The 21,580-nt window shown below is 35.4% G+C and overlaps 1 non-coding gene across 1 annotated transcript; it reads right to left on the bottom strand.

The window, feature by feature from the left end:
• Positions 1–2,611: 2,611 nt before the first annotated feature.
• Positions 2,612–2,715, bottom strand: LOC115522604. Its single transcript, XR_003971495.1, has one exon. It is a non-coding gene; the product is annotated as a U6 spliceosomal RNA (small nuclear RNA).
• Positions 2,716–21,580: the final 18,865 nt, after the last annotated feature.

Below are 21,580 nucleotides of genomic sequence, written 5' to 3'. Positions count from 1 at the left end.
AATAAATTGTCCTAAAAAGTCACCTGAATAAGGGTTATGGACTTTCTTTGTTCTATGAGATGCTTTCAAGGAAATAAGACTTTTTTACTTGTTTATCAAGAAAGTAAACAATTATCTCATAATAGAGCCTTGGAGGAATTAAGATTTTATGTTCTATATTTTACTTTATATTTGTCACTGTAGCAATAAATTCAAAGATGGAGGTTTCTTATTTATTTATTTAGAGAAAGAGAGAGAGATCACAAGCAGGGGAGAGGCAGAGAGAGAATCCCAAGCAGGTTCCACACTATGAGTGTGGAGCCTGATGAGGGGCTCGAACTTACAAACCACGAGATCATGACCTGAGCTAAAACTAAGGGTCAGACCCTTAACCTATTGAACAACCCAGGTGCTCCAAAGATGGAGTTTTTAATTTGGGCTGGTATTTTTTTTCTCAGGTGGATCAAGTTTTGGCTACGATTATTAGCCTAATGGATACTGTACCCTTCTACCAAGGTTTTTCTGAACTTGTCAGATAATAACAATCACCTGAGATAACTCGTTATGCATGCAGATTATCAACTCAATAAGATGAATTTGGGTAATAAGACTTCATGACACAAATCCTTTAACATGGAGCCCAGGTGATTCTTAGGTCTCAACACACTTGGACAATTGCATCTCCATACTATCTCAATGAATGAAAAACTTTGGAATCTTTGCAGGTCTTTTTGGTCATTGAAGCAGGCTCAGCACTGACAGTAGAGATCCCAATGTGGGGCTCGAACTCACAAACTGAACTCACAAACTAAACTGTGAGATTATGACCTGACCCGAAGTCGGATGCTTAACCGACTGAGCCACCCAGGCGTCCCTGAATTCATTTATTTTAAATCGCCCCAGCCAAGGGACACCTGGGTGGCTCAGTTGGTTAAGCATCCAACTTTGGCTCAGGTCATGATCTTATGGTTCGTGGGTTTGAGGTCACGATCTCATGGTTCATGGGTTTGAGTCCTGCGTCGGGTTTGGTGCTGACAGCTCAGAGCCTAGAGCCTGCATTTGGATTCTGTGGCTCCCTCTCTCTCTACCTATCCCCTGCTCACGCTCTGTCTCTCTCTCTGTCAAAAAATAAACACTAAGTCTCCCCAACTAGACCATGAGATTCTTGTGGTCAGGCAAACTACTAATTACTCTTCATGTTCCCAGATGAGCACATACCTGATATCTACAATAGATGTAAAAGAAAAAAAAATGTTTACCAAAGGAATGAAAAGTACAAATCCTTTAAGTCCTATATTTAGGCTAGTTTTATATTAGTCAAGAGATCATTAACACAAAAAATTTAATTAACTAGTTTAAAAGTTATCAAAATAATACTTATATATGCAAATAGTGTAAGTTAATATAAATTAAAAGTGTTACCATCTCCAACTCACAATAAAAACACTATTACTAGTTTCTTGTTTGTTTTTCTAGAAATGTTAATATATATGAAGCATGCATACATATATACAGATGTCAGATATATTCATACATGCACAGATATACAAAGATCCCCATACATACATTTGTTTTCATGTACACTTTTATACAAATAAGATAATACTTATTTGTTATAATGTTTATATCTTGGAGAAAATTTTGTACCAACTTATATAAATCCACCTCCTTCTTTTTATTGGCCATTCTATTTCATGTATGCATCATGATATAGTTACTTAATCCCCTCCTACTGGAAGTTTGGGTTATGTTCATTTTTTCTCATTACAAACAATATTGCAGTGAATGTTTTTGCATATCAATGTTTGAGCAATTTTTCTTCACCATGGATTTTGTATAGATATTTCTCAATTAATCTTGAGAAAGATGGTTTCAATTTATATTTCCATAAAGAAGAGACTGTTTTTCCACACTCTTATTAATTTTGTATTATATAATTTATATATTTGGGTGATCTCAGGTGTTTTAATTAGCATTTATTTCCATATGAGTGAACAGGAGTATCATTACACGTATATTAAGATTTGTACTTCTGAAGCACGTTGGCTTTGTGTTTTCTTCTATCTTAGATACTGTTATATCTGTTTTTCTCTGCTCTAAAACTCTCCCAAAGTTTATTTTTTTCATGCTTTTGATCTCTAGATCTCTGCTTATTTCTGAAGCCCTAGTTTTTATTCCCTATAGTATCTTTTAAATAGGCCAAACTGTTCTATTTGAAACCTAATTTATGATGTAGGTAATGTCAGTTTCTAGGTTTGCCATGACACCCATTCTATAGTTTTGGTTTTCAATGCCTACCTACTTAGGGTTAATGATGCTTATTATCTCTCCCCCAAGTACAGAAAAAAAACCTTTAAAGTTAAGAAAAGTCCTAAATTTGAGGTACAGGAAGAATATTTACAGTGGAAGGTACACACTTCTAGTCATGGAGTGAATAATTCAGGAGATGAAAGGCATAGCATAGGGAATAGAGTCAATGGCATCGTAATAGCGTTGTGTGGTGACAGATGGTGGCTACGCTTGGGTGGAGCACAGCGTAACGTATGGAGTTGTCGAAAAACTTGTGATGTACACCTGAAACTTATGGAGCATTGTGGGTCAGCAGTACTTTAATAAAAAAGAACATTTACTCAAGAGTATGGCACGTTTCTTGACTTTGTGTGTCATCTCTGCACAGGGGTCACGCTGATGTCCGTATCATTCTAGTCTTGGCAAACGTGCTGCTGAAGCGAGCACTGGACTTAGTGTTTCTGATCATAGAACGGTCTGTTCTGGTATAATCTGTGTATGTACGTGAGTCCTCGCATGTGTGTCCCAGTATTGCGTTCAACTTGTTTTACTCCTGCCCAAGTGTTTTCTCTGGTAGAGCAGCGCTTGATGAGAAGCCCTGAAATGATTTGCATTACAAGTTTTGGGTATGCTCTGCGTTTAGCACATTTCACCTACCTTTATGCAATTCTAAAACAATAAAGTTAAATTGGACACAACTTTTAATTATCCTGGGATTTTGATAACTTATTAACACTGAGTGTTACATGTATCTGTACGTACTACATCAGTTGTCGTTAGATACCTCTTATCTCATTTGTAAAGTTTAGCATCTTGTTTTTACCAGCCTATTTTTCAAAATATGTTTTAAAATTTTGCATCTCAAGATATTGATGCTCATACATTAGCTTTCTTGAAATTGTAGTTGAAAGAAATGTTTATGTTGGTTAACCTTTTGCATGGGTGTCTCTCTCTTTCCTTGTCTTTTCTCTCTCTCTCTCTCTAAGGAAGGCAGGAATAGAAAGCATGAGGAGACAGGTAATTGACCCCTTGACCAAGTCATTCTGTTTGGTGAGGTTGAACCACATTGCCCTTGTGAGGTTTACAGTAAAAGCCGAGCAGAGGTCTGGAGTGGAGGGACTAACAGTGTTAGGATCAAAGGCCTAATTGTCTGTTTTCTTGAAGTTGGGGTTATTGGCAGCTGCCATTACACCATCCGTGCTCCTGTCACCCAACACAGCCAACCAACATGCACTAATTGCAGTGGCCTTTTCATCAAGTAAGATCATCCCGCTAAACACAAAGAGCTGTCTTTCCATTAGCACAGACAGTAGCCAGCTAGATCAGCTGGGCTCCTTGAGTATGATTGGACTGTCATATTGTTATGATTTGTTCAAGTTTAGAGCATTTAGCAGATACCCTTTGCACCTCTCTTTGTACCTGAATACTATAACCTGCCTGCCCCTATCATTTAAGAGGGTACTATAGCTTTTCAAAGTTCAGCAACGCACAATTGCAGGCAGGCAACTGGTTTCTGACAAGAGATCAATACTGTCCTTCCAAACGCTGGAGTCAAGCTGCTGGGTCTGTCAGAGGGATGTGTGCTGTAATTGGATCATGGATGGGGAGAGTCATCTGAGTTTCCCTTCAGCTCTGTCACAGCTGTCAGATGTCATCCCTTTGTACAGCTGTCACCGCGGGAGGGTTGGGGCTCTCTCTCCGTTCTAACCCAATGCAAATGTCCACTTAGCAGATGAATATTGAAGATATTAGACACTTCTTTATGCCTTTATGCAAAATAAAGATCTGTGTCATCTGTGAATTTCATGGAAATAAGTTGCAATTTATTCACTGTAAGAAAAGTGAAGTGAAGCCTGTAAAAATGAGAAATTATTTGGTTCAGGCTATTAAAAAAAAGGAATATTTTACAGAATAAACAACAATATGCAGATATTCTTCTTGAGATGGGAAAATTGATAGTGTGAAGTATTTAAATGGTCACCTTAGATCTGGAAGTTATTTAAAAATATACATGTACTTTTACTTCATCCATATTCTTAGAAAAGGGACAGATCTTGAATAGAGTTAGGTGCTTTTAAATCATTGAAATTTATGGAAAAATATAAACTCAATGTCTCTTAATGGAGCAATATGACGAGATTTAAGGAATAGAGTTATATTTAGAATCAGGTCAAGGCATCTCAAGAAAGTTTTTAAGACAGAGAGGGCAACCCCGATAAAAATGAGTATGGCGTTTTGGCCACAAAATCCTCTTTTTCTAAATGATTACAACAGGTGCAGAAGGACATGTCCATAGTGGGCAAGATAATTATGTAACTAGCGAGAGACTTCTATTAAGCTTAGTGACTTTTGCTTTTGTTGAAATTAAAAATAACGTTCAGACAGAAATGCATTTCATTTTACTCTAACTGCACTTATAACACCATATTTTTAGAAAATGATGAATAGTTAACTCCTGGGATTGTATAGCTTGAGTCATGTACACTTGCAACCTATAATTAAAAAACAGAGAGAGAGATGTCACTAATGTGGCGTTGGCAATCATCATCTTAACTCGGAAACTTTCATGATATTGTGATGGGTCCGTGAATTTCCCTGGACCATCCCAGAATAAAGTACAATCTTCATTTTTTTTCACCATTTTGTTTTCTGTGTCTCTAAGCTGAATGTCAGAATCGTTTTTGGATGGCCGACAGAGTAATTTTTGATCTGGGTGGCTGACTTCCTTTTTCTTGCGGTCCAGACCACACACCACCTTCTCTGTCAAACAGGCAGCTTGCACTAGCCCTACTGACAGAGTAGCATGAACCTTATTTTCCAATATCTAACCTTCACGTCCTGTCATCACCAGGGGAATTACCCTCGGTCAGCCCTTCAGAATATCCCAATGGTTTACCTCCATCTGGCACGATGGAGTGACCTCCCCTCATCTGACGTGGCTCAAGTTTTTTGGAGCCTAAAATCAGTGACTGGCAAAAATCAAAACATATACGTTTGGTCTACACTGTGGGGTGGGGCAGTGGGAAGAAAGGGAATCAACAACAAGCCAACACACCTAATGTTTTCATTTAAAAGACAATGTGTTTGAAATAATTATAACACAGGCTAATGAGGAAGTCACCTTCCCCTGCCTCAGTTAGCATTTTTCTCTCAATGTGATCGCACTTTTACCAGAAGCACGCTAAAATCCCAGGAAAATTAAAATGTTTTAATCCTAAGAGATGAATTCTTTCACAATCAAATCTTCGTTGACCATTGCTGGTATAGTAAAATGGTCTTTAATAGTTACTTGGGCAGAAAATATAAGAATGAGTGAAGTAAAAATTTTAAACTTAGTTTCTTAAGGTTATTCTTCTGTGATGATAACTGAACTTTATATGCAACTCTAGTGACTCAAGTAGCCACTCTTTCTTTCTTTTCTTCTTCTTCTTCTTCTTCTTCTTCTTCTTCTTCTTCTTCTTCTTCTTCTTTTTAACATGGTTTATGGCTAATTACATCAGAGGTCCAAAACACTCTTTTCTACATTTGCATTAATAAGGGTGTCACATGACCACATTGAAGGAGAAGTATACATCAAAGGTAGATTAAAGGTTGGTTAAGCATCAAACCATGTTCCATATGTAAATTTATAGCAATGATGTGCTGTAGAAAGATAGCTTACCCTCTATTTCTCTGCTACTAAATAAAATTAAAAATTCACAACTCTGGTTTATGGGATTTTAAATGAATTTGATCTCTCTTTTGGGCAGGGCAAATAAGTGTTTTGTGATGTATTATTTTATAAAAAAAAAAAAAAGACCATCGTTCTGGCTCATTTAATTTTGCGAGTGAATGATCTAAGATTAACTACAGACTAGTCAGTGCAGTTTAAAAGCTGAAAGCAATTTTCAGCCATAGATGGTAATGCCACATTCAGTCCACAACCGAATGACTCTAAATGACTAAGCTTCGAGGTCTTTGTATATGACCACAGGGCCTGATAAAGCCATAGGAACACAGTAAAAGCACAAAAATAGTTCCAATTTATTTGGTGCCATCACCTTAATGAGATTAATACAGACGTGTTCATGTGCCTAATTGGTGATTTTGTTTTAACTAGTAATGAAGGATTAAAACTTCAGGCAACAGGCTGCTTGCTGGAAAGGGGATTTGAGGGGAAAAAGTTTTTAATTATAAAAGGAAGACAGTGAAGTGTGCCACGGCAAAGTTAATAATCATTCTTAAAAAAAAAAAAACAAAACAAAACACAACACCCTGATTAAAATATGTACCTTGGATTGTTCTTGCTATTTGGGGACAAAGGGTGATTTTATGAGCAGTACCACATACGGCTTTTATTTACCAGTAGATCATTTGGCATACAAAAACCTATAGGACTGTTATTTCCAGTGAAAAAGTGTTAAAATGGAAAAGCATTGGCCTTCAGGCTACTGTGGAAATTCAAGTATGTGGTGTTATATTCTAATGTATTCTTTTAAAAAGTGACCGTGTCAGGAGAACCTGTAGCTGGCTGTCCGGAATCCCACTGCATCCCAGTAAACCACCTTGGAGGAATGTCACCTCTGACTTGCAATGGGATTGTCCCCCAGCACGTCTGGTTGTATCCGTTTAAATGCGAACAGTATCAAGCCTGCTGCCAAAACACAAACACTCAGCCTCCGTCATTAAAATTTAATTGCAAGGGGGCAGCTGAGCCCAGTTTGAGTTTTGCATCTGAAAAATCTTGTAAAAAAAAAAAAAAAAAAACATACACATGAAACCACCTACCGCACCTATTTGCATCTTTGCCCACCAGCCCAGTGAACTATATTTAAACAGACTCGTAGGTTTGATCAGAGTTCAGCAACGTGCTCACCCTCCCCACATTAAAACATATTTTGAGTATTGCTCCTCTGTCATAACCATGAAATGGACCATTGTTTTATCTCACTGTTGGTGGTGGTGAGTCGTAGAACTTGGGGCACGCGTATCTGTGCGCGCAGGCTAATTTTTTTTTTTTTTTCTTTCAGAACAAACGGTAGAATAAAGGAACTGTATCCCTACACTGTCAACTGAACAAAACATATTATGGAGGTAATTATCCCCGCCTCCCCTCCACCCTCGGAAAAAAAAAAAAAAAACTTTGCCCCAGTCGAAGTGTCATTTTGATTAGAGAAAAGGCCCTGAAATGCAAGAATTTTGTCTTTGATGCTCTATTATGAACCACTTTAAAAGGACTCGGGGTAGTGATACTGTGCAGTTTAAGATGCTACCTTCCCAGAGAATGAAGACAGAAATATATTTTACATTTCTTGTCAGATTGAACTTTAAGACATCCTGACTGCTTTCTCTATAATTTAAACATCACAGCCAAAATGGCAACATGCTTTGTTCAGTTCCAGTTGTGTGGAGTTTTAGTGCTTCATTGATTCAGAGGAAGTCGGAGCCTGGCACCAGGAGCAGGGCGTTGGAATCACACTCTCAGTGCAGCATGTCAAGCCATTATATCTGGGACCAGAATGTCACCGTGGTCTCAATGGTTCGTCAGCTGAAGGATATGGTTAACAAATGTAAAACCAAACTTCAGAGGAGTTGGTTTTCTGTGCTAAGTGATCTGTATTCCCTCTGAATTTACTTTCCCCTAACCCCGTGAAATTAACAGTACTTTCTGACATTCGACCCCCTGACCTCACACATAATAAGAATTTAAAAAGCACCATGCATGAGTGTGCCTCTGTAATGCAAAACTGGAAAAAATGACCATGTCACCGTTTTATTATACAAAACCTTCTCAATCTCCATTGCATGCTTCATATATGAGTGCTCAGTTTAAAGTTATTATGAAGAAAAACACAATTTTAGGAGTAATAATTCACTGTTCGTGACTTTTATAGACAATAAATTGTAGCAAATACATATTGCTACCCAAAAGCTTTGTACTCCATTAATGCAGATATTTACCAAGATAAGTGTTAAAAATAGTCCGCTGCCAGACTGATGGTTCAAAGGCAGGGGCTTCCTGGGAGCCGGTTGCCAAGGGTGCAAGTGCGTGCACAATGTGGAGGTCTCAAGGTTTAAGAGGCAGAAGCAGGCAAGTGTTATGTGGAAATGATTTTGTGTTATCAGGCTCAGGGGATGACAGCATACAAGAGTAAGAACAAGGTGCTATGTGGCTTTTTCTTCACTGTGAAGTAAAGATTGGCAGCTGGAAGTAAGGCTTACAGACAGACCTGCACACAGGACCTCTTCACCTAGGACTCATAATCACTACTCAAAGGAAAACGCATTTACCAGGGAAAAGCGGCTGTAGCCATCAGAAGTGTGCTTAAAACACCACTTAAATATCACTTTATACGCTATTACTTGCAAACTGTGGCTTCGTATTAAATTATACTTGCATAGGCTTTTGCTTAGGTGCTGATAATGCTTTTGAGGTTGCATTGGTGAAGAAGAATTTAGGCTGCTTTACAAGAGACGTGACCAGAATAGTCCATGCAGCTGACAGTGACAGGGTGAAAAATTGCAGAACTGTACTTTCTCTCCCCATATAGATTGTAATTTTAATTGTCATTGTGGCCCTTCTGTTTTAATTATGGGACTTCTTTGATATATACCAGGACATCGTATTGAATGAAAATATGGTGCTATAATAGTCTCTTTATAATTAATGACCACATGTAGATCTTGGTGCATAAAAGGGAAGGAATAAATGAACAATTTATTTAACTAGGTTTTGGATTTCTTTCTGTCTTCCAGTGAATATAAAATGATCCCAGGGCTTCTGAGCATGTTTGATGTAAGAACTGCACAGAATATCTAATAAAATTACTTTAGGCTAGATTACAAAACATATTATGTTTTAAAACGTTCTCCCCACAGATGATAAAATTTTTTTCTATTTACCATATTATTCTCTTAACATTGTATCTCAAACAAAAAAAGGATCTTCTAAATTTATTTGCAAGTGTATTTAAATGTGCCTTCTGAAACAGATTTTACTTGTGATATAATTAATTTTTACAGGTAAAATATGGGTTCAGGAAAGAGACTTTCAGAGCTTGGTCTATCCAATTGAAAAAAAAAAAAAAAAAAAAGAAAAAGATTCTCTCTGAACTTTTGCTTTCAAAATACAATAGATCTGTGCAGCATTTTTTTTTTTTTTTCTCTGAAGGAAGAATAAATTTTTCTCGGTTACCACTACTAACCAGAAGCTGTTTTTCTACAAATCAAAAATAAGTAGTCTATTCATAGGCGATTTAAAACCCTTAAAATCTGTGAAAAGGAAATGGGGTATTCAGCAAAGGCTTAACATTGTTCTCAAACTATCATGTAACAAGCTTACCATATAGAATAGTGTGGCTTAAATATGCTGGGCTCATATACATTTCAAGAGAGCCAGACCTCTGTGGATTTCTGGAAAGCAGACCTATTTGTCCAGAGTCTGTCACCGTAAAGCAGGAAAATACCCCCTGACAAGCTTCTGCTAATTTTATTGTGGCGTGGAGTCCTATGCATACATCCTCCACAGTATGACTGCAGTTCAATTGCAGAGCACGATGAAATTGGATCGGCAGGGACAGGGACTACCCCGGGGTCAGCTGTGACCATGCCACTTCCATGTGATGTCTAGTTGGGGTGATGGTGTGTAAATAAACGTAGAGAATTGCAAATCTTGTCATGGCCACGCAGAACAGCTCAAGCATTTAAAGATGGTTGCCCGCAAACCTAACTGGAAGGTGGTTGCTCTGTGTGGTGGCTGAGGAAATACTCAGTCCTTTGCCCGAGTCGTCGTCCTGACATATATCTGAAAGTACTGACCCAGCATTATGTTGCTGAAGGGATTAATCACTAAATTGTTTTTCACTGTAGTGGAAAGTAAAGAAACAAACCACGCGTGTTTGAATTTGGTGCTTTTAAAGCTATTATGCTGATAAAAAGACACTTTTTATTTATATTATCCTACTTTGATTTATTTGGTTTTTTTTAAACGAGGTGAAGCATCTTAATATCCTACTGTTTATTGAATTTAGCACATTAAAGATCTATGAGGTCTTGTCATTATTATGAACTTTCCTAATGTTAGAAAATAAAATATTATAGAATTCACATTTTCTGCTTATGAATCTAATTTTATTTAAATACTACTTACAGTACTCATTAAAATATACTTAGGTTTTCCTACCTTCAACCAATAAGATGTATTTTTTTACCAGTTTTGCATTTACACATATCTGTTTTTCTGTTACTTTTCCCACATGACAATTACCTTTCATTACAAATTTATAAAATCATTTACATTTTAGCAGTTTAAATGTTTCTGCTGACATTTTGTAACTATTACCCTCTTCTAGAATGGCATATGTTCAGGCAGTTAATAAAAAATTAAATGGAATAGCACTAGACAAGGTGAAGCTTTGTATCAGAGTGTTCTTCACATTTCTGAAAATACCATCTTTGTGTTGCAAACTGTGAAGTGAGGTTAGGGCTGTGCCAATATGTGTATTTGTCACAACTGTCACAGGGACCGCGAACTAGCCAATCACACAGCCCTTAATTAGACAGTTATATTTTGCTTTTTAGAAATTGTCCTCATGTAAAATGGTGTCTATGATTCAAGAAAGGTGCTGAGAGTTAAGAGGGCAAAGAATGCCAGCAGAAAAACACTTTAATTTTTTTTAAAGAAGATTTATTAACTGCTGCATGATTTCTTAAATACGGAGATGAAATATGCAACGTAACAAATTTAGCAGGAAAGAAAGGTGTTATAAGGATTATTGAAATAGCGATAGGCTGAATTACCATGGTGTCGTGTGTTGTCATGTGGATTTTGAAATTATAAATTGAAAAATGCATAAAACGAGCATTCAAACAGTGAAGAGACCATAGGTGCTTTCAAAATCTTTATATAGGTTCACAATTATGACATTGACTTCCTTTGGAGATGCCACTTAAATTATTTGTTGCTGACGGTAAATTATATATCCTTGTCAAAGATTATTTATGCTTTTATATTCTCTTGAATTCTAGAAACATCTATAGAGCATAATTTTATATTTAAAAAAATGAATTCAGGTTCTTCCTTCTCAGAGTTAAAGGTATTGAGTACCTTGCCATATTTGAAAACAGGCTTTTAACTTTCATAATATATTTCTATACAATTATGAAGTCTCATAGAGAATGAAGCAGACAAAAATGTATCAGTAAAATCGTGCCTGTGCAGTAATTGTATCTTTATATGTATTTTCCTTTCTTGTAAAAATACACACTAATATACCTTTTTACTCATGTTATCTCCATCCGTTTTTACATTTTGAAGATTGGAAATTGAAATTGCATTTATCTTTTAAGTAATAAATCACCAACACACTTGGTAATGTTTGCCAGCGATATTGCCTTTGGATGAAAATGTGATGAATTTTATAATCTTGCATATAAGTAAAAGTAAATCAGCATGATTTCAAAAATATCATAAAACTTATTACAACCCTTTTCTTTTATGCGATTTCTGAGGTCTTAAAGTTTTTAAGCTAATTCCAAGCAGAGCACAAACATTTTGAATTCCTGGAACCTGAGGGTGGGAAGCCCTAAAAATCCCAGTAAATGAAAACTATAAGATACCACAAAGAGTCCTTTTGAAGAAATTAATAATAAACCCCACTATAAATGAAAGAAATTTGGCTTATTTGTGGTTTGTTTTTAACAGTGAAAATTTCGTGTATTTTATGAGCAAAAAAAAAAAAAACAATTTGGGGTAACTTGCATGGTTCATCCCATTTTAAATCTTTATTCAATAGGCATATCATAGAAGTTTTAACAGTCATAGCAGATTAACCTTGCCTGTGCTTTTGGAGGCTAGTCATCTGATGAATTTACATGCAGCTGGATGAAAATGCTATTTGGAGAGAGATTGAGAGTTTATTTGATTAAATCCCTTTCTCCACTACCTTGACCTCTTTCTTGTGAAATAATCAGAACTGTTTAGCAAGAATATTCAGGCATTAATAATGAATTGCTTTTGAGCTGGTTTCTTCTGCGTGCAACAAACCCATTGATGTCTCTGCTTTTTTTTTTTTCCTTTTTTCTCTTCTCTTTTTCATAGTGCTTTATTTAATGAATACTATGATTAGAAAGAGTAAGGGACACATCTTGGAGGAGTTTTGTTTTATAATGGGTCGGCCATTTTGCTATTTGTAGTACTAATTGCTGTGGTGTTACCCTCCTCTTCTCCCAAAGACAGTCTCCCCACGATCTGTATAAAGATGGGATGTGTTAGGCCAGGCCAAATGCCTCAGTGTGATTGGACTGCAGTTACATGGCTTCTCCTCACCAACTACATGGAAGGTTTTGAGAGTTCACAGAATAGTATGATCTTAAATAGCGTCATTGTTCATGATTCCACTGTTTGTATACTTGTATACTTTTCTTCCATAGACCCTTGGTTCTTAACAGTTTTGTTGCTCCATATAATCAGTTCACAGTTGTTTTTCTGAGTAATTAATTATTAGATCATATTTCATAGAATCTTTTAAGGGATTTTAGAGATCATTTGGTGCAGGCTATTTTTTAGAGAAAGAAAATTATCTGTGAGATTCAATCTATTTCCCATTTTTCTACAGCAAGTTACAGACAGATTTGGGTTGGTTCCACATCCACTCTGGGCTAGGAAAAAGCAGTGCAAGATATGGCTATTGTGCTCATCTACTTGAAATGCAGTTGAAAGACAAGATGTTCATATGTAAAAAACTAATCGGCAATTAACACTAGTTACAGATGAATGAAACAGGGACTTCCTGTCCTGAAAGTTGAAAGGCAGAATTTGCCTCCTTCACATATCCTTGGAATATTACTGGATGAAACGCAGGCTTTATTTGGCAAACGACATCGGTCAGTGTTTGGAAGCTAAGGTAACTTTCAAGAGTAACTCTGCCATGAAGTAATGGGGGCAAGTGGAAATCTTTAAAAGTATAATGCTATCACTCCTGGTGTATTTAGTGCTCTTGACAGCTAGCTTTTTCAGCAGGTGACATATTTGCTATATACATACCCTACTGTACTGTCATCCATTATACAGCTATAGTATCTTGTCTCCATACTACATTAAGCTTCATTATAATTTGTTTCTTAATAACATGCATTTCACTGTAATATGTAAAATGCTTGGCTTTCATGAACAACTGCATGGAAAAGCTGTACAGTACCTCATTTGCATTTGGAAATTATATTACATTACGATATACTAAGCTGCAGAAAATCTAACAATTTGAAATAATAATTTCCATTGCTTTACAAGGAGGATACAAGTCAGATTACAAGAACACATTGCACTATTTCTCTGTTGAGTAAAACAGAATTGGTTCATTATTTTTTTGCCTCAAAAGTAGCCAAGAAAGATTTAATTCCTTAATAATGAAAATAGCATTATATTGAGAGGGAAAGACCATTTAGATTGTGCATAGGTAGATAAAAGTTATCTTTCTTAATCATAAATTAGTTATTTCTAAAAATCTAATCATATCATTAATATGCTAAGTTTAGGGGAAAGGTTTCATGAGACTCAAAAGATGTGATAATGATTCTATTGCAAAGACTATATATCTGATTTCCAGTATGTTTATATTTTTAATTATGAATACATCATTCAAAATTTAAAAATTCATATTAAAAAAATAACAGAGAACATCTAAAATAAAATTAATTTTATAGTGACATAAAAATATATCTACTCTAAAACTTCTGTTCTATTTTTGATGTTTTGGATCTTATAAAGATCATATGATGTTTCAAACATGATGGATTTCAGGGGGAGTTTTTAATGTTGATACATATTTTTTTGAAGATTTCTGAAAAATATGAAATTCATTTAACAAATATTTGAGTGTGTATGATACAATTTATTCTAGGGTATGTCAGAAAACACAATCTTCCCACCGCCAAGTATTTTATGATGTATATTGGGAGTAATATTTTTGTTTTTTAGTATAATTTTAATGTGAGTATAATTAGTGGCATAAAAGAATGAAAACCTCAGCACTTAAGAAAAGAAGTCATATTTAATAGAGAATCAGAAAACATTTGATGGAGAAAGTTATATTTCAGAAGAGGATGAGCTTAAATTCAATTAAATCCAACAAGCATTTATTATTATCAACTACGGTATGACCTCTGCTCTGAAGGAGCTTACAATCTTGTTGCAATAAGAAGACATTGGAAGGGACAACCAATTCTGCTGAGCCATTAGGGAAAGCCTCATAAAAGAAATCACATTTGACCAAGTTTTTAATTAAGTCAGAGGTAAGTGGGTGGAGGAAGAGCCATTCTGGGATGAACGAAGGCATAAGAAAAGAAGAAAGTATTAAGGTGTGTGTTAAAAGGCAAGTATCTTCTGGAAAGATAGCTAATCATGGGAAGGTGGAACATTGTGACAGCTGATGAAACAAAATAGAAACAAAGCTTGAAGCCTCTTGTTAAGTCTGACCAGAAGAGTGACCACAAATGTCCAAACTTCTTTTCTTTTTTTATTCATTTTTTTCTTTTATAAATTTTTTAAAAATACTTATTTTTGAGAGAGAGAGAAAGCATGAGCAGGGGAGGGGCAGAGAGAGAGGGAGACACAGAACTCGAAGCAGGATCCAGGTTCTGAACTGTCAGTACTGAGCCTGATGTGGGGCTTGAACCCACAAGCTATGAGATCATGCCCTGAGCTGAAGTTGGGTGCTTAACCAACTGAGCCACCTAGGTGCCCCGTATTCACTTTTTTTCTTTTCCTCTCTAGTTTTCTTTCTTCTTCTAGAAATCAACCAGAAAGAAGTCAACCAGTTTTGCAAGAGCAGGAGAGAAAAGAGAAATAGAGAAATTTCACTAGAGATATGCTGAATTACCTTAATTTCTGAAATAATCTTATGTCTCTATGTTTGTGTTTAAGAATTTTAGTTTATTCCTTACTTGATACCATTTTAGAAGACTATAATATGAAGTAGAGATCATAAGTAAGAAATTTGGACAACAATCCTTACAGCTAAGAAAATCAACATTTCCATTCCCAAATCATGCAAATTAATTGTAGAACAAATTCAATTCCTGGGGTTATTGCTCAGTCTTCTCTCTGCTATATTCCATGAACAAAAGTTTACTGACCAAGAAGTAAGTAGATTCCTTTTATAAGACTTGACTTTCTGGCTCCTCCTGCACAATTCTAAACAAACCAGATGGCAAGTATCATGTACTATCGATTTTCTTTATAACACGAGGAAGAAACCATAGCAAATGAAATTAATTTTATCCAAGTTTATATTCTTAAAAAAACTGTTTATTTTTGTGTTTGTTTGCTTGTTTCTTTTGCAAATAAGCTTTTCTTAGATTCTAAAATTAGTAAAATGTGCCATTTTCAAAAAAATATTTAAAAAAATGATATTTACTGTTTATACACTTCCTGCTTATGCCAGAGACAAATATTTAGAATTTAAAGCAATGCTTTTTATCACTCAGAAAAAATGTGAGGTACATCTTAATCAAGGAACTAGATAAAGCAGTGAGTCTAGAACAATCATATTGGGATATAATATGTTTTTGCTACTTATTATTTCGTATTACTCAATTCTATCCCTTCCCTAGGTAGTCTGCAAGAGTATGATACTGGGGGGATGTAACCAAGGAACTAGTGTAAAAGAGTAAAATGAAAGAGATAAAAAAAATATATGCATTACCAACAATGTCTATTTATTTCTCATTACTAAATACTATAATGCCAAGTGAACTTTGACTTTACGACTAAATTCTAATGAAGGCTGAAATTGAATAAATAATTACATCAGCAAAGAAGTTAGATGATCTGACTAAAGATGGGATAAACAAGCTGATGTCTATAATGCTCAAAATATTGAAATGTTTTAAAGAATATTTTATCTATATTGTTTGCAACTTGGATGCGATTGGCATGACGATTTAGTACATTGCTTTATCTAAAAATTGTACTCTCACTATATCCTAAAAATTTAATTGACTGTTTTTCCAAACTCTAAAATGGAGTTAAAAAAAAAAAAAAGAAAAGAAAAGAAAAGAAAAAGGAAAGCCCATTGTCTTAACCAAACAGCTCTTCTGATATACAACCTGGTTGACCAGCATGGTGTTCACATCATCTAACCCAAATCCTTCTAACAAAGTTGAAAGTTCGCATTCAGTTCCACATATTTTGCTTTATGATAAAAGGTATGCAACACAGTAGGTGACCCTCCTATAGAGAGAGATGTGGAAACTAGAATGAACATCAAAGATAAGGGCCATATTCTAAAACTGAGTTTGCCCTGAGAATGTGCCACATAGGCAAGCATGTAAGTTCATTCCTTTAGGGTCCACTCCTCATTTTTCCTGGAAAGCCTTCATTGTACAGAGCAAAACATAATGACAAGTTTAAAACAATATATCCTCTAAGTCCAGAGTGGCAAACTTTCATTAGAACAGGAGAAACGCCATCCTTAGTCTGTGGTTCCTTCTCATTGAAGTTAAGTCTCAATGTCTCTTGGCAGTCATACGTTGGCTACCTCATCGTAATTCTTGAAGTTTCTCGCCCAGATTTTCCGTGCTTTCCTCAGGAGAATAACTACATTCCACCATGAAATGGGGGTGGAGTCTCCTAATTTTGTTCATAGGTTGGTCATAGAACCTGGTCAAGGAAGAAAGAGTAAGGAAAAATGATGAATCCAAGACAACTCTGAGAAATTGAGAGGATAGTGGTGAGGATCCCACAAATGGAGAGGATACCACAAATTAAGATATCAGGAAGACAGCATGTTTGAAGAAAATAGTGAATAATAGAGTGAGATTCTATTTTATTTTGAAACTTATGGCCAGATGATTTGCTAAACTTAAGAGAACAATTTGGCACCGTGATGAGAAGAAATCCACATTTCAGGAGTGTAAAAATCAGTAGATAGTGAGATGTGCAGCAGAAATACTAGCAGACAATCAAAACATTTGACAAGAAAGGAAAAAACAAAGGTAAGGTTATGTCTTGAAAAAGATAAGGGAAGACATTTTCTAGGGCAGAGACATTATGACTAGGTTTGAAGGCTGTGGGGAGGGGCACCTGGGTGGCTCAATGGGTTAAGCATCTGACTTCAGCTCAGGTCATGATCTCATGGTTTGTGAGTTTGAGCCCCGCATCTGGGCTTTCTGCTATCAGCATGGAGCCTCCTTCAGATCCTCTGCCTGTCCCCCTCTCTCTGTCCCTCCCCTTCTCTCTCTCTCTCTCTCTCTCTCAAAAATAAATAAAAAAATAAAAGTAAAGGCTATAAGGAAATAAAGGGTGATAAATTCAAATGAAAGAAGTACTACGTTATTGAATAAAGAAAGTAAAGACAAAGAAAAGAAGTTGAGGTGCTGAAATACAAGGGGGTCCTCGCAGCAGATAAACTCCATCTTCTTATGAAATAGTAGCCACGGCAATTTGTACAAGGTAAGTAGATCATTCGCTTGACCAAGGTAGAGACTGTTTCACAGAATTACAGTTGAGAAAAGTAACGAAATGCCCCTCTTTAAACCCCTCCCCACCAAAAGTGAAAAGAATCCTGAGAAGCAGTGGGAGCCTGGCTATGGTTTTGTAGAATTAGTTTACATTTATACCTCCCAAATACCCTAACTACTAGAGTGGGGTTACAATTTCTAATTGGTTCCTCCATTTATGGATGTTTATCCTTATAATAAAATTGTAGACATTGTCAGGATAAATGTTTCAGAAGCTATCCTGTACCCTCTTTGTGAAAACTTTCCTCCTCATAAACTGAAACTTTCTTGCCTATAGCTCTGGTGCTAAATTATCACAAAAAAATAAAAATAAAAATAAATAAAATAAAACCAAAAAACTACTCCCTCAGGAGGACTGCTTGCCAAAAGCTACCATGCCCTTCTTTGCTTTCAAGACTCTAAACACTTTAAAAATAATAATTTCTAATATTATTGAATCTCTTTCCTCAATGAAGAGAAAAATGCACATTATTTTGAGGCAGAGAACCGTGTGTATATTTAGAAATAACTCATAACTCAAATAATGATATATATGATTGCAAATAAAGACCTATTGCATGACTTATTTTTTTGTTTTATACATATTTAGATGAAAACTATTTTGTTTCTATTGAACTCTCCACTATCAATTTACTAGCATTTCTGAAGATACAGTGTCATGAGGATACCATGGTGGCAAAGGTATCAGGAATAAGATTTGAAAAAAAAACATTAAGAAAATATGCAAATATTTTTGTTTTTTTCGAATTTTTATTCTTGATATTGTGATCAAATAGATTGCATATTAATCTCCAGTGAATAAATCTGTCGCTGGGGCACCTGGATGGCTCAGTTGGTTAAGCCACCGAGTCTTGGATTCGGCTCAGGTAATGTGATCTCACACTTCATGACATTGAGCCCTGTGTTGGGCTCTGTGCTGACAGTGCGTAAGTCTGCTTGGGATTCTCTCTCCATCTCTCTCTGCCCCTCCCTGTTCGTGCTCTCTGTCTCTCTCTCAAAACAAATAAATAAACTTAAAAAAAAATTCTCCCTGAGGTGTGGTTGGAATGCTTTAGATGACAAGTGGGTATTGCTTCCCTTCATTGCATTTTTTCCAGAACATAAGAAAATAATGGGAACATTACTTTTTATGGTTGATAGCCTGGCTTTATCAGTTTTTTTTTTTCAACATTGTAGAATAAGTCCGTATGTTTATGACCATTTCCTTTATTGTGAGTACCTATATTAATTAAAAACAAAATATCCCTCATTAAGTTATACTCTTCACACCATGTCTAGAAAAGGTTAATTTACTTAAACAATATGATAATGTTATTCTTCATAGATTGCTTTCTTTATTGACCATGATGTAGATCCATTAGTTATTGATATACATGATCAAATGTGGGAACATTCTAATATGTTATAGAACTGCTTTTCTTTGAGAATTAATGTAACTCAGAAAATAACCCTCAGAGAATATAAGAGTATGTATAATGTCAATTATCCTTCAATAGTAAAAATAAAAAAAAAAAGAGTTTGTATATAAAAATTCTTTGTGTAATATTAGCTTTGAAATCATTGTAACTGGCTTAGAAATGTTGGCAAAACTACAAAGCTACATACTGGTTGAGTCAATAAAATAGTTCATACCTAGTATTCAGTCCATTTTCTACATTAAAGTTAGTCTAAATATTAATGAAAATTGCAACAGAGAGAATTGCATTAGTTTCTGACAAGATTATAGACTGCAAAAGGAAATTTACAATCACTTGTCATAGCCAGGGCCAATTCAGAATCTAGATACCCTCTGTCTTGTCAAGGGTTTTACCTTAGGCCATATATACCCTTCCCACCTGCCACATTTGCAGTAGGAATTTTCAGAACAGATTTATTAATCCTTCAAAAGCTTCCACACTGGTATAGTCTACACTGATTATCTCAAACGTTCAGAATGCTTTGAAGAAATTAACCATTAGTGGAGTGAATTTTTCCTCCTTTCTTTCTTTCCCCTCCCTAACAGGGAGGGGGGAGTAAATGGGGAACCCAATCTTTTATGCTTCCCTCTTCCAAAAGAAAATCAAACTACTGTATCCAGAAACTTTAAACAGGTTCTAGAAAATATAATATTAAGACGGTGATTTATTTTGTGTTCCAAAAATGCAAATTTAATCTGAATTTTCTCTTTAGAGTACCAGGAATGTAATGCATATTTAAATATCTGATTAATTTGAAACCACACGTTATAGAAATTCCAATCATTCATTTGATTGACATTCTGTCACATTTTCATCTGTTTCTCTATATTTTTCTTCACTTTTCTTATCAATGGTCTTTTTGAATATATCTACCCCCAAATTAAAAATTCTTAAATTCCACATAGCCGTTGCAATTTTAGTTTCTCTTACATTTTTGAGATGCAAAATGAAATTTTCATTAGTTCTTCCAATTGCAGATTGATATTGCTTAAAATGACCTAACATACACTTACTGTGTGTTAAGGATTACTCTCAATTCTTTGTATAAATAATCGCTATAATTCTAAGAACAAGCCTATGTAGTATTATTAGCATCATAATTTCATGTTTAGAGATGGGAAACTGTGGGATAGGGAGTATGTGTGGTTTACTCAAAATCAAAGAGCTAGTTGACGGTAAAGATACAAATTTTAAGTTGTGTAGGTTCTGGATTCCATACCCTTAGCCATGGGCACTACTGGATTATCATAAAGGATGAGTTCCTGGGGCCAGATACAAAACTTTATTCCCAAATCAGGCCAATTATTCCGTCTTTTTGTGAAATTCATTCTTATGCATAGTGGTTATAGAATACAAGATTTTGAGAAGTCATTTAGAGAAAGACCATCAACTTTGAAGTCAGGTAAACTGAACTGGAAGTCTCACTTTTCTAGTTAGCTTGTTGTGTGGCTGATTTTGGTTATTTTACTTAATTTCTCCGATCTCATTTCTTCAGGATTATGAGAATTAAAAGAGTTACAAACATAAAGTGACTAGCACAAAGCCTGGCTTACTGTAGGTTTCCTTCCTCTTTTTTCTTACAAGAAAAAAATAGTCTATTTTCTTTTGTCTATTTTCCATAAAGGTGAGACCTGAAGGAACAAACAGTTCATACCCTTCAGTCTAGGCTGCAAAGAAATTGGGCATTTTATATATTGATTTGCAATATTTAAGCGCTTAAGCAGGCTATTTTTCTGTCAATTAATTAGCTTGTGCCATAATATATTGAAACTCTCAAACCCCACTGCTCCATGGTGTTTTACTCTGCCTTCAACGAAGGGGCATCTTGATTTACAGATGTCACTAGAACCACACATGAAAGAGGGAGAAACACTCTCCACCATTTCACAAACAACTACTGCTTGCCAAATCATATTTTGTGTAAGTTTGTTCTTCTCTTGAGGCAAATATAAGTAGCAGGATCAAGTTTCATGTGCTTTGTGAAATGCTTAAACAAACTCATTTAACATTGGAGATTATGTCTCTTGATAAAACACTCTGGTGACTATTTCCTTGAAGACTGGATTACATTTTTTTTTTTTTCCAACTCATTTGCCTTTTCAGATACACCTTTACGAAACCTATGGAACTTTTGAGAATGAAGAAAAGTCCTATTGTGCACTGGGAATGCATTTCGAGCATTAACATATGTGATCAGTTTGAAGTATAATATCTGTTGTTTATCAAGACTTTGTTTTTAGTGTCAATTTGAGGTACTATATATAATACCTATATATAAGTACTATATATATGAGGCCATATATAGTTTAATACACTGAATGTTATTAACAGTGTGTCTCAGTATAAGAAAGGCACTT

Source organism: Lynx canadensis, chromosome C1 (assembly GCF_007474595.2).
Source record: "Lynx canadensis isolate LIC74 chromosome C1, mLynCan4.pri.v2, whole genome shotgun sequence".
Lineage (NCBI taxonomy): Eukaryota > Metazoa > Chordata > Mammalia > Carnivora > Felidae > Lynx > Lynx canadensis.
The sequence above is the reverse complement of the archived record's forward strand: the minus strand, read 5'-3'. Positions and strand labels throughout refer to the sequence as shown.